At 41.5% G+C, this 13,807-nt stretch overlaps 1 long non-coding RNA gene across 1 annotated transcript in view; it reads right to left on the bottom strand.

Moving 5' to 3' along the window:
- LOC105854181 overlaps positions 1-13,549 on the bottom strand; it is a 56,008-nt gene extending 42,459 nt beyond the window's left edge. The window contains exons 1-2 of the long non-coding RNA XR_001145881.1: positions 13,472-13,549; positions 12,252-12,390 (exon numbers count right to left, since the gene is read on the bottom strand). This is a non-coding gene — a long non-coding RNA (uncharacterized LOC105854181). The remainder of the gene's footprint in view (positions 1-12,251; positions 12,391-13,471) is intronic.
- Between the last annotated feature and the right edge of the window lie 258 nt (positions 13,550-13,807).

Raw genomic sequence — 13,807 nt, 5'->3', positions numbered from 1 at the left:
TAGTATTTTTTGGAGTGAGGGTTTAGTCATGACAAAATTGTGTTTGTGGATGTCCTTATTCTTTCTTTGTAGAGGAAGGGGAACTTCACAGGATAGAGTACTCTTGGTTGGCATTTGATGTCTTGGAGTTTGTTGAGTATGTCTCTCCACTCTCTTCTGGCCCATAGTGTTTCTTCAGAGAAGTCTGATGTCAGACTGATTGGTTTCCCTTTATAGGTTATTTCTTTCTTCCCTCTTGGCAGCCTCATTATTTTTTCCTTGTCTGTGCTCTTGGTAGCTTTATTGTAATGTGTCTTGCTGTAGTTCTCCTGTTGTCATAGTAGTTTGGTGTTCATCTTGCTTTTTATATGTCTACTTTCATCTCGCTTCTTCTAGTCATGTCTCAGCAAAATAATGTAGTTAAGAAGGAGTTAGGAGTGAGATGGGGGGCCAGGGGAAAGGAGAGAATGATATGAAAATGTAATAAGGAGGGAGTTGATAGGAGGAGGTGAATGTTAGATGGTGGAAGAGGGGGAGGAGGAGGATATAGAGGGCAGATGTCAGAAAGAGAATAGATGGTAGAAATAATAATGTTGAAGGGGAAGAAGAAATTTAGAGGAGACAGAAAACCAGGGCAAGAATGAAGGAAAAGCATAGAAATCTACCAGAGGAGTAATACAGGAACCAAACAAACACACAAATAAACATGACAAACACCACTATGTGTAAGGGAGAAGTGGCATCTAGAGTGCACCGTCCAGTGCTCATGGTCTGCCTGGGGTGATGCGGCTGTGATGTGTGGGAACAAACTCCAGCTGGAGGGTAAATCTAGCTGTGCCCCCTTTACTGCTCACAACTCTTTTGGCATTTACCTTATCTGCACTCCCCATAGGCTTCTGGATGCTCCTGGAGCTGCTCTCTTCTTCCTGGTTGTGGTGGGAAGCTATTCCTTGTGGTGCAGCTGCAGAAGTTGTGGTCTTTACTGAAGGTGTCTGTTAGCTAGTCGGGGCAACTCCCGGCTTCACACATTTTTCTTTGTTGAAAGATTTATTTATATATGTATACAGAACTGGGGTACACACTGTGTACAGGGGTGGTGAGTGAATCCACCAGAGACAGAAGTGAGCAGAACAGGCAGATCGACGAAGTACACTGCTAAGCAGAGCAGTGGGTGGGTTGGGAAAGAACTGCCAGACCATGGGGCTCATTGCTGTTCAGGAGATTGAACTTGCATTGAATTGGCTGTGGCTAGCTTGAAGTGCTGTGTTCTAACCTGTTGTGCCACCAGGGAGGACCTGTGGACACTTTTCTGCTGGCCTCTAAGGGTAGGCTTACCTTTTCTCTACTCCCTAGAAGCTCCAGGGTGTCTGTGAGTTCATACCTGCTGCTTTCACAAACAATAATGGCGTCTGGAGCCTCCTGGCCTTCGCAAGCTGGTGGTCTGCCTGTGGTGAGGCTTTTCTTCACTGCCCATGGGCTTCCTGGTGCTCCTGGAGGTGCTTTCCCTCTGGGCTGTTCCTTGTGGTGCAGCTGCAGCAATTGGTGATCTTCACTGAGGGTCCCAGATTACTTCTCGGAGGCAGGGCCTGGCTGCATGCACTTTTGTGGCAGCCTCTCAGCACCTCACTAACATAAAAAACATTTTTAAAATCATTCTCCTCTTTCACTTCAAAGAGTTTTAGTGAGCTGTAATTCACATACCATTTAGAACGTTTGATTCAATGAGTTTTGATTTTTAAAAAATGTGCTCGAAATCTATATAACATAAAATGTGTTATTTTAATCATCTTAAGTGTACAACTCCGTGGCATTAATTAGATTCACAATGTTGTGCCACCATCTCCACTGTTGCCAAAGCTTTCTCATTACCCCAAATAGAAACTTGTAATAACTGAGAAATAACTCATTCCCCATCTGTATTAATTTGCCTGCCTAAAGTAACTCATTTATGTGAAATCCTACAGTACTTAAATGTTCTTTTGTGACTCGTTTATCTCACTTAGAAAAAATATTTTAAACTTTTATCCATGCTACTGTGCTGGAGTGGTTTCGTGACTCCAGGTCCTCAGGGTGGCTGGTATGGCTTCCTGGGCTGGGTTCCATGTGTGCCCATGCACATTTTCCTGGCAGCATAAGGCATGAAGTCCACTCCAGAGGCCCAGGCACTATCCAAACTAAGGATAGGACTCAGGTGCAATGTCATGGCTTGAACTCCAGCCTTGGTGTTCTGAGCCAGGGTGCTTCTTGGAAGGGGCTGAGCAGAGTGGCCATGGAGGCTTCAAAGCTAGAAGACAACTGGCCAGCCTTCTATGACTGTTCAGTTTTTTGAACACTATTTCTTGAAGAGACATTCCTACTTCTGTGTATCTTAGTTCTTTTGTCATAGATAAGATGTTCACATGGCTATTTTCTCTCAACTCTTTTCCATTAGTCTATGTGCCTGTTTCTTCCAAGCCTCTCCATTTTGCTTTATAGCTTTAAAGTATAGTTTGAAGTCTGGCAATGTGAAAACACCATTATTCCCCTTATTTTTGGTTATATTTCATTCTTCTTTGGCTACTAGTTCTCTTTTGTGGTTTGAGTGAATTTCAATAATATTTGTTTTATTTCTTTGAAGACTGCCATTGAAATTTTGATAGGTGTTACACTAAATTTGCATATTACTTTGAATGGAATAGTCATTTTTACAAAGTTAGTTCTTTTAATCCTTGAGCAGGGAATACATTTCCATTTCTTTATGTCTTCTATTTCTTTTGACAATGTCTTATATTTTTCTTCATATAGGTCCTGCTCCTCCTTTATCAGGCTTACTTCTAGGTATTTCATTCACTTTTATATAACTGCATAACAAGATGGTTTTATTGATGACTTCACTTCTAGCTCTATACATATAAGAATGCAGTTGATTTTGGTATAAGGATTTTGTAATCTGCCACTTTGCTGAACTAAGTAATTGTTAAAATAGGGTTTTTAGGCCCTCCCTGGTGGCGCAGCGGGTTAAAGCACAGCACTGAGAATCTAAAGCCGCTTCCGCATGAGTTCTATTCCCACCTGCCCCAGAGGTGACCACATGGTGTGGCAGACCTCTCCTGACCCACCCGCTGCTCCCCTCACCAGTGTACTTAGTCGATCTGCCTGTTCTGTTCCCCACTCTGTCTCTGGTGAAGTCTCTCATCGCCCCTGAGCCTCTGACCTGTACCCCAGTTCTGCATGCACAAATAAATAAATCTTTAAAAAAAATAGGTCTTTATATTTTGTTTTGTTTTGTTCTTTTGGTGAAGACCTTACAAATCTCTCTCTATATTATCATACTAGCTGCATTTTTCCTAGTTTGGATTGCTTTTATATCCTTCACTTACCAAACTTTTTTATGTAGCATCTCCAATTCATTGTGAATAATAGTAGTGAAAATGGACATCTTTACCATATTTTAGATCTTATTGAAAAACTTTCAGTTTTTGACCATTGAGAATGTTAGTTGTAGGTTTGCCATCTTGAGGTAAGTTCCATCTTTCCCCAATTTGTTCAGGGTTTTCATCATATATGGATATTGAATCTTATTAAATGTGCTTATTGGCATCTTTTGGGTTGACTTTTATCTTTCCTCTTATACATGTTGATTGATTTTTGCATGTTGAACCATAAATGTGTCTCTAATATAAGTTCCACTTGGTCATGGTGTATAATACTTTTAATGCATTGTTAAATTCAATTTGCTGGATTTTGCTAAGGACTTTTGCATCTGTATTTACCAGGAAAGTTGGTCTGTAGATATCTCTCTCTCTTTATTTATGTTGCAATTGTCTAGGTTTGATATCAAGATGATTTTGTTCTCATAAAGTGCTTAATTTTTGGAAAGAGTTTGGGAAACACAGATATTTATTCATTTTTGAGGATTTGGTAGAACTGACTTCTAAAACCACCTGGTACTGTCTTTTTGTTTTTTGGATGATTTTGATTACTAATTCACGTTCCTTTCTTGGTTTGTTAGATTTTCTGTTTCTTCCCTTCTAAATTTCAGACATTTATATATTTCTAATTATTTGTCTGCTTCTTAGAGATCATTCAAATTACTGGCATACAACTGTTGCTAGTAAGCTCTTATAATTATCTGAATTTCTGAGATGTCTGTTGTAAGTTCTCATTTGTTTCTTTTTATTTGAGTTTTCTCCTTTTTATTTTGTGATCCTAGCTAGAGGTTTGTCTATTTTTTTTTATTGTTTGAAATAACTAGCTTTTTGATTCATTATTTTCTTTTACTATCTTTTAAAAATTCTGTTTCAGACATCCCACTGATTGGGGGAAAAAATTCTCACACAAAGCTAGCGATAAAGGATTAATCACGAAAATATACAAAGAACTGATGAAACTCAACAAAAATAAACAACCCCATCAGAAAATGGGCAGAAGAGCTAAAACAACACTTCTCCAAAGAGGAAATGCAGATGGCAACAGCATATGAAAAATGTTCAACATCACGTGTAATAAGAGAGATGCAAATTAAAACCATAATGAGATACTGCCTCACACCAATGAGAATGGCACATCTTAAAAACTAGCAACAATAATTGTTGACAAGGATGTGGAGAAAAAGGAACTCTCCTGCATTGCTGGTGGGAATGCAAACTAGTACAACCACTATGGAAAACTGTTTGGCGGTTTCTTAAACTGCTAAACATGGAGCTTCCATATGACCCAGCAATCCCACACCTAGGTATCTACCCCCCCAAAAAAAAAAACACAAAAACACTGTTTCAAAAAGATACCTGCACTCCCATGTGTATTGCTGCTTTATTTACAATTGGAAAGATATGGAAACAACCCAAATGCCCAAAAGTAGATGGATGGATTAAAAAGATGTGGTACATATACACAATGGAATATTACTCAGACACATTTACTTTTTTGAAATTTGTTTTGCTTATATTTGATTAGCTGCTGGTTTTTTTTTTTTCCTTTTAAAAAATTCTTTATCATACTAATTTGGAATTCTGTATCTACAGGAAGAAAAATACTTCCATGTTCATAGTTGGTTTTTGATTTGTTCTCTCTCTGTGGTATAGTATTTCCCTGAGGACTGAGGTTGCAGTTTCTTGTGTTTTATTTTCACTACCATTATCTATTTTCTAATGTCAGTGGTGTAGAGTTTCTATTTTTCCATTAGATGGCTTTATACATCAGGGAAAACTAATCTGTAACTGGGTTTTCCATGATTTGGGAAGGGCTTTGGAGTGATGCACACTTTGTGAGAATTATATTCCTGGGGTTTACTTGTGCCTGTCCCAGAACTACTAGCCTTTCTCTCCAGACCCCAGCTAGAGTCCATTCTCTGAATTCTCAGAGCAGACCTATGGCTTAGCTGTGGAACTCCACCTACCTCTCTATCTGCCTATATCTACTGCTCTAGTGGGAAACAGGTGGTGAGAATTTCATGCTTCTGTTCTTTGCCTTCCTTACTAGGGGCCTCATCTTTCTGGATCACCACAGTGGTAAGTCATTGTGATATCTCTCACAGCTTGATTGAAACTATCAGCTCTGTTTTGCTCACTAAGTACAAACCATAGTTTTTGCCTTGGGTGGCCACCTCCTCCTTTACTCACCTTCCTATCTTATCCAAATATTTGAATTTATGCTGCTTCTTTTCTGTCATGCTTGGTCAACATTGGTCCCTGGTGATTATGAGGTACTTTGGTTTTATCCTACATTGTGGGATCTTCTGGGTTAAGTGCTTTTATGGACATCTCAATTTTTTTTTAAACTTATTTATTTATTTATACAGAACTGGGATACAGGCCAGAGATGCGGAGGGTGAGAGGATTCACCAGAGACAGAGCAGGGAGCAGAACAGGCAGATCAACGAAGTACACTGCTGAGGGGAGCAGCAGGCGGGTTCGGAGGGGTCTGCCGCGCCATGTGGTCACCTCCGGGGCAGGCGGGAATTGAACTCATGTAGAAGTGGCTTAAGCCTCTCAGTGCTGTGCTTTAACCCACTGCGCCACAAGGGAGGGCTGGACTCCTCACTTTTAACCATTACTTCACCATTCAGTTGCAAAATATCATTATCTCTCCTCTCTCCTCACAGAAATGCCCCATCACCTGCCTTAACTTCTTGCAGAGCCCACTCTGCTTGCAGGCACATCAAGCTGGATGTGATGGGAATCAAAGCTGGTTTACCAGTGCTCTAGCTCCTCAAGCCTCGGATGGAATAATGTGAGGTGCATTGGCTTCCAAAATTTCCAGTGGAATTATGGTTCATTTCCATACAAGGGCAGCCTGACAGAAAACATGTCATAGGTGGAGTGCCTCAACCTCACCTCCCTTCTTTTCTATTTGGCATTATTTTCCAAATAAATTGACACTTAATCTGAGTTTGCTCTGAAGAATTCAAATGAAAAGAACCTCCTGTTTAGATTTTCTGCTTTCACTCTTATTTTTCTAAAATACATGTTTTACATAGTTGGAGTAATTACTTTATTTAGAAAAATACACACACACACATATTAAAGCATTGTCCATTTTTGTACATTGCACCCTTGTATAATTTCTGCTTTCAGGTGTAGTCCCTATAAAATTCCCACCATCTGCTCATCTATGCACCATCACCATAATGTCTTGTGCTCTTCTCTCCCTTGAAGAATTTTTCTGATTTTTAGTTGCCTGCTAACTTCAAAAATTATTATTATTTTCTTTATCTTGTATTTGATTTCCCTTTATTCCTTCCGTAAGTTTGAAACCATCTGATTTTTTCCCCTTCTGATCTATTTTACTCAGCACCATCCCTTCAAGCTCCATCCATGTTGCTGTGAATGGCACAAGTTAATCTGTTCTGATTGCTGAATAATATTCCATTTTGTATATATACCACATCTTCTTGATCCATTCATCTATTTTGGGGTATTTAGTTGTTTCCATGTTTTATTTACTGTAAATAGTGCTGCAATAAACATAGGGGTGCAGATGTCCTTTTGCATCAATGTGTTTTTATCCATCGGGTAGATACCTAGTAGTGGGGTTTCTGGGTCATATGCAAGGTCCATTTTTAGCAGTTTGAGAAACTCTACACAGCTCTCCATAGTGGTGGGGCCAGTTTGCATTCCCACCAACAGTGCAGGAGAGTTATGTTTTCTCTACATTATCACTAACATTTGCTGTTGCTAGTTTTTTTTTTTTTTTTAAGATGTGCCATTCTCACTGGTGTAAGGTGATATCTCATTGATTTACATTTTCTTGATTGTAAGTGATGTTGGCCATTGCATCTCCTCTTTGGAGAAGTATCCTTTTAACTCTTCTGCCTACCTCCCTCCTTTTTTTTTTTTAAACTGGATTGTTTACTTCGTTTTGTTGAACTTATATAGCTCTCTGTAGATCTTTGTGATCAGTCCATTATCAGTTGTATTGTGTGTACATGTTTTCTCCCAATCAGTAGAGTGTCTGTTTTAGTTAATTTCTCTTTTGTTGTACAGAATCTTTTTAATTTGCTGCAATCCCAGCTGTTCATCTTTCCTTTTGTCCCTTTAGGCATACATCTCAGTAACATCTTTAAAGATGCACCCCCTAAAGCCAGAAATAGTCTTTTCAAACAGGACATGTCAATTGCCTCCAGAAAACCATCTCAGGCACTGAGAATAAAATCCAAATGTCATATTGAGATGGACTCTAGACATGCCTGGTTTGACCCTGGGCACATCTTTGGCCTCTATACTTATCAAGCTCCTGTGATACCAGTTCCCTTTTTCTCCCAGCAAGTTCCTTCTCATCTTTGTAACTCATGTTCTAACCCTTCATCTTATCTTGTCTGCGCCCAGTATTGCACATAGATGACACAACTGTTTATGTTGCTACTACCAGTTGCATGTTAGATTGGCTGGAGGATTATTTCATTCAGGTGTCAGATTAAAGGTTTCCTCCTCAGAGAAGCTTTCCTTGACCACACAGTCGATTGTATAGAAACTAGATTTTTATCAATGATCATGATGTAATATATATAAATGTTGAAGCATAATGCCATACAACTGAAATTTATATAATAGTATATAATATAACAAAGGCTTATTAAAAATTGAATTGTACTTCCCTGCTTCAAGCCTCTCTTTCATATTTCATAGCACTTGCCACTACTCCATTATCTTCAGCTTTAAAAATAATATTTTCTGGGCCCTCTCAGGTGATGCAATGGTCTAGGATGCAGCACTGCAAGGGAGATGCAGCCGCTTCAGTAAGTTCTATCCCCTGCCCCAGAGGAGTCCACATGGAGCAGCAGACCTCTCCTGTCTCATCCACTGCTCCCCTCAGCAGTGTACTTTGTCAGTCAGCCTGTTCTGCTCCCCACTCTGTCTCTGGTGAATCCTCTCACTGCCCCATACCTCTCACCTGTACCCCAGTTCTGTATGCATAAATAAATAAATGTTTTAAAAATAATATTTTCCTCTTTAAAATCTCACTAATAGAATGAAATTTTTATAAGGGTAGGACTCTTGCTGTTGGGTTCACTAATAGATCTTCAGTACATGACCCAGACCCAGTAGATATTCGATAAATATTTTTTAAAAGGGTGACTGAATGGATGAACACCAATGGGCCTTGAAATCAAGAAGCCCAATGGCCTTAACAAATGTCAGCCCCTTACTGTGGTTTTATTCCCATTATAGAGGGGTTGTGGCTACCCAGAAAGATTTAGTGCATGATGAACTGTCTACCCTTGTGATAAGGGGAGGAGTGTTGGACCTTGTGGCTCTGAGAGAAGCATGAGTTCTAGAATGTATGTGATCAGGGTCTTAGTAACCTCTGAGAGTCAGGGGAGGGGAGCCAGTTTGCAAAGGAGCAGGAAGAAAAGAGTATGCAGGAAGAAGTTGCAGCCAGAGGATGGCATTGGTGAAGGTTGCTGAGAGACTTACTTGTGAGCTACAGAAAGGATAAGTAAGACAGGGAGCAGGAAGCACAGACTCAGATGATTAAGTGAGATTTGGGCTAAGTGAGACCAGGGGCATGGACTGAAAGGGTAATTATGCTTTGGACTAAAAAAAAAGGATGCTGTTTTCCCTAAGAGATGAGAAAGAAGAACAAGTTGGGTTGAGAGATAGAAGTTTGAATGAAATGATGAAAGAATCTCAGGGTAACCTGAAGTTCAATGGGGAAAAAGTGACAGAAACTGAGGCCCTTTGAGGGGAGCTGTTTTTAAAATTGGTTTGCAGAAAGAGCTAAGAATGCATGGTTTGTTTTCAGCTCCTCCCCACAAATGGGGAGGCCGTGCCCTTTTCTTTCTCAGTTGGAGTCCCAACCATAGTTATTTACGCCACTGAAATGCAGCAATTCACTCAGACCACTCTGCGGGGTACCTGTAGAGGCCCAGCTGCAGGCTGAGTCACATTAGAAAAAGTCTGCAGGCAGGACTGACACAGCTGCTCTGACACCTGGTGGGGAGGAGTGAGAATGGGGTGGGGGAGGGGTGGGATGGGGGCAAAGGCTGCCATGCTGCTGCCTCTTGCAATTCTTGGAGAGGGCTGCGTGGGCACACAGGCTGCAGACAGTGGAGGCCTCTGCTAGGTCCAGGGGCCCGGAGTAGAGTTGCTGACCCCTTTCTCCAAGCCTCCAGATAGTGGATCTTTGTTGAAAATTCGTCTCCTGTGGGTCCTGGTTCCTGTACATAGTGAAGTTTCTTCTAATCTCAGAAGTTGTAGGACCAGCATGGGCTCTCTGGCCATTTTCTCCAACCCGGAAAAGTTTCTGCTACAGGCAGCAGGCAGAGGAAGTCAGCCACAGGGGTGGTGCCAGGCCTTCAGAGCTGGGCTGGGCTCTCCTCCACACAGGGATTAGGTGGGCATGTGGGGAATGGGCCTGCAGCAAAGGCCCTTTTGGTTCCCAAGGGTGGGCTACCTACTGGCTACATGTGGCCACCGAGCCCTTGAATGTACCTGGTCTGAGATGTACTTCAAGTCTTAAATATACATCTAGTTTAAAATATTTAGTATATAAATAAAATGTTTAGTACAGAAATATGGCAATCTTTTTAAATAAAGATTTATTTATGCATACAGAACTGGGGTACAGGCCAGAGGTGCAGGGGCAGTGAGAGTCTTCACCAGAGACAAAGTGGGGAGCAGAACAGTCAGACTGATGAAGTACACAGCTGAGGGGAGCAGCGGGTGGGTCAGAAGAGGTCAACTGTGCCACCTGGGTCACCTCCGGGGCAGGCGGGAATCTAACTCATGCTGAAGTGGCTTTAGATTCTTAGTGCTGTGCTTTAACCTGCTGCGCCACCAGGGAGGGCCGTCCCCCAAAAACCTTTTAAAATAGATTCACGTTAGCGGGGATTACAATTGAGATGGAAAAAAAAAATGTACAAAATGATGTAAAAATAAACTGTTATAAAATAAAAAAAAATAGATTCAGGTTGAAATTAGAATATTTTTATTATATTAAGTTTATGTCCCAACTTCTGTGACCGTCTGCAAGAAAGAAAGATGGGAGGCAGAAAGGCTGAGCAAGTGGAGTTTATTGCTCCCGGAGAGCAGCTGGAGCCCCTCGCGTGGGGTACGCAGCTACTGCCAGTGCTATAGGGGAAAACGGTCTTTTTATATAGATTCTAGGTTCACATTCCAAAGGGGTGACTCATTGCTCTGTTCCATCCCAGATGCAAGGTCAGTTTATTACCCCCTTATCAAGCTTGGATGCGAGGCTCAATTCTTTCCTTGTCAATAAATCTTTGGTCACTCCCAACATTAAGTTAAATAAAATGCATTATTATAGTTGATTTCACCTACTTCTTTTTCTTGTTTTAATTCCATTTTACTATTTTATTTAATAATATGTTTATTTTTACAACAGTTTGTGCATTTTTCCATCTCAGTTGTAATCCCCATGGGCTTCCCATCTCCAAATCACCCTGTGCCATCACCATAGTCCAGTGCACTTCCTTCCTCCCACTGTTTTTGATCCCGTTCCCCACTCCACCCCATAAAATGTCTCTGGTATATAGTTGTTCATTATTATTATTATTTTCTTGTCTGGGCCTTTATACTCCTGCTATGAGTGAAACCATCTGGTATTTTTCCTTTTCTTTCTGGCCTATTTCAGTAAGCATGATGCCTTCCAACTCTATCCATGTTGCTGCAAAAGTCATGGTTTTTTTTTTTATTACTGAATAATATTCCATCATGTATATATACCATGTCTTTTTAGTCCAGTCATCTACTTTTGGGCATTTGGGTTGTTTCCATGTCTTTCCAATTGTAAATAAAGTAGCAATAAACATGGGGGTGCATCTACCTACTTTTAAACTGTTTTTAAAGTAGTTATTAGGAAATAAAAATTTACATAGATGGTAGTGTTGTTTTTATTGGACAGCACTGCTCTAGAATGTTGTACATGAGCCATTATTTGAATTTACTGTGGGGGAGGAGGGTTGCTAAAGCAACACCTTTCCTCAACTCAGGTCTCCTGGGGGTTCTGTGTGTGGAGAGAAAGGTGAGTATGGATGAAAGGTCACTTGCTGACATTTCTGGGAAGGGGTTGATAGAGACCTCAAAAGGGGTCTGGGGAGCAGGGAACATGAAACTACCCAGTCTTTGGGGTCCTTCCAGCAGAGGACAGAATAGTTCTGCCTCTTTCCCTACTCTCACTTCCAACACCAGGATGTCAGTAGCTCAGAGTGATACTTAGTATTCTGCATGGATACCATGACTGACACAGCAATTATAGGTTCCTGCATTGTTTATGCCTCTCCAAAAGCATAGCTGAGTGCTTTGAACCAGGGGCTGGAAGGCCCTCTGCTAGGTTCTATTACAATGTATAATTGTATTTTACCCTTTCAGGCCTCCTGGACAATTGGTGACTTTTGCAACTTTAACACTATTCACTTTTTCCATTATTAAATTACTGATTGAGTGGGAAAAAAAAGAAAATTAAATCATTTTTCTAAACAATGATCCAACATAGCTTGGGCTCATTAATATGAAAACACCAAACTTTCTGTCTCTTTACATCTTTCTGCTCTGATCTGGGGCTTTGCAGCTGCCTCAGTCTCTGACTGAAATCAAGAGCCCTGGTCATCTGATTACTGAGGTAGACTCATGGCCTCCTGCCTGCACTGCCCACTGCCCTGCAGACTACAGAGGAAGTAGCTCTGCTAGTGTCCTGGATGAGCTGTAGGAAATTGTTCTTTCTGTTCACAGCCCACAAACACTCAAGGGTGACTTGCTCAGGCTGGCCCCTGTGCATGTGTGGTGTGTAAATATCACCTCCACTCCCACCAAATGACAAAAATACACACATACCTGAATCTGAATAGCTCCTTCTAGAGCTGGTTGGGAACAGACCAGTTTTGACTGCGCCATTTCCCCCTCAGATTCCATGCTTTGTTTGCACCTCAGTCTCAACAAAGTCAGCTATCAAATCTGTTACAGGACACCAAATCTGTTTCAGGATGAAATTTGTTATAGTACACCAAATGTTACAGGGCTGGGGGAAAGGGACACCCCTGAAGCCCCAAAAACTGCCTGCTCTAAGTGGGTTCTGCCATCCGCCGCATCAAGACAAAACGTATAAAACTTTAATGAAAAGGGACTTTAATACAGTGAATATACAATACGGAACACAAAGAATATAACTTCTAAATCAAACACCTGAAGTGACCCATCCCCTCATAGGCAAAAATCAACCCAAAAGGGATTGGCCCAAAACAAGGCCTGAAAGCTGCCACAAGACTAAAGCACCTTCTGGCTGGGACCCATGGAAAAGGGTCAGACATGGCCAGACAAATCTGGGAGGAAAAGAGCAAAATCAAAATCAATATAAACACTGCCATAGTCACCTCCCTACGGGTCTCTCACCCACATCTGCCTTAACCAGTCCAGGGCCAGGAAACAAGCCCAGTTTCTTCATCACATGCTTGCTGCTCCATATGGCTTCCTCAGGTCTCCTTCTTGTTCTCCCTCCAGCTTCATTCCTTTTTCTCTGCTCAGCTTCACCCTCCTTCTGGGTGGGGCAGGGAATCTGGAACTTCCCCTTTTCCTAGGGAGCACTCTGTTACAGATTGACTCCTCTGGGGAGACAAGAAAGGGCCCAAGACAACAGTGTTCTCTCCTCAAGAGCAGGCAGCTGGAGCTCACCCAGGAGGCTTCCTTCAGGAAGAAAAACTACTTATATGGGGTCTTTTCTGTACTTCCCTTCAGTCTAAAATGTCTTTTTATTTCACCATTGGAACTTGGACTTTGGGACAGACCTCCCTGATAGAATGGATCAGTATCTTAAATTCATACCATAGAGTAAACAATCAATCATCTCTTCCCACCAAAGTAGAAGTGTTACAGGGTAACACTACAGGGTATCCCAGAGTGAACTGGGCCGCCTGTCTGTGGGGCCTCACCAGTGAGCTCACAATTCAGTTATACTGCAAGTACACACAAAAGAGTCAATAACAGGTTTATTTACAAAAGGGAAAAGGAATAGGAAACAACCAAGGGAAAGAGAGTGGGGTACAAAGTAACTGGAGTACCTTAGTCTCAGTTGACTGAACACACCGAGTCACGGGGTCTGGAGAGCCGTTTCCCGAGCGAGAGCAAGAGATGTAATCATGCCCTATCTATCCCCCAAGTGTCCCAGAATTCCTGCTAGCTCTGCCCTTGGGTCCTTGCAGTTCTCTCCCTGGTACTGCTGGGAGTTGTAGTTTCCGATCACTGGAGTAGGGGATAGTGTCCAGAAAGCTGGAGTAGGGGGTGGAGTCCATAAGACTCTGCAGAGTCCCTTTAGGACATCCTTTCCCTTAACAGAAGGAGTAGCAGAAATATCAATAATAATAATGGTGATGACACAAAGCACTTCTATAATCTCA

The sequence above is a fragment of the Condylura cristata genome, unplaced genomic scaffold, assembly GCF_000260355.1.
Source record: "Condylura cristata isolate star-nosed mole 26May11 unplaced genomic scaffold, ConCri1.0 scaffold00028, whole genome shotgun sequence".
Classification (NCBI taxonomy): Eukaryota; Metazoa; Chordata; class Mammalia; order Eulipotyphla; family Talpidae; genus Condylura; species Condylura cristata.
The sequence above is the reverse complement of the archived record's forward strand: the minus strand, read 5'-3'. Positions and strand labels throughout refer to the sequence as shown.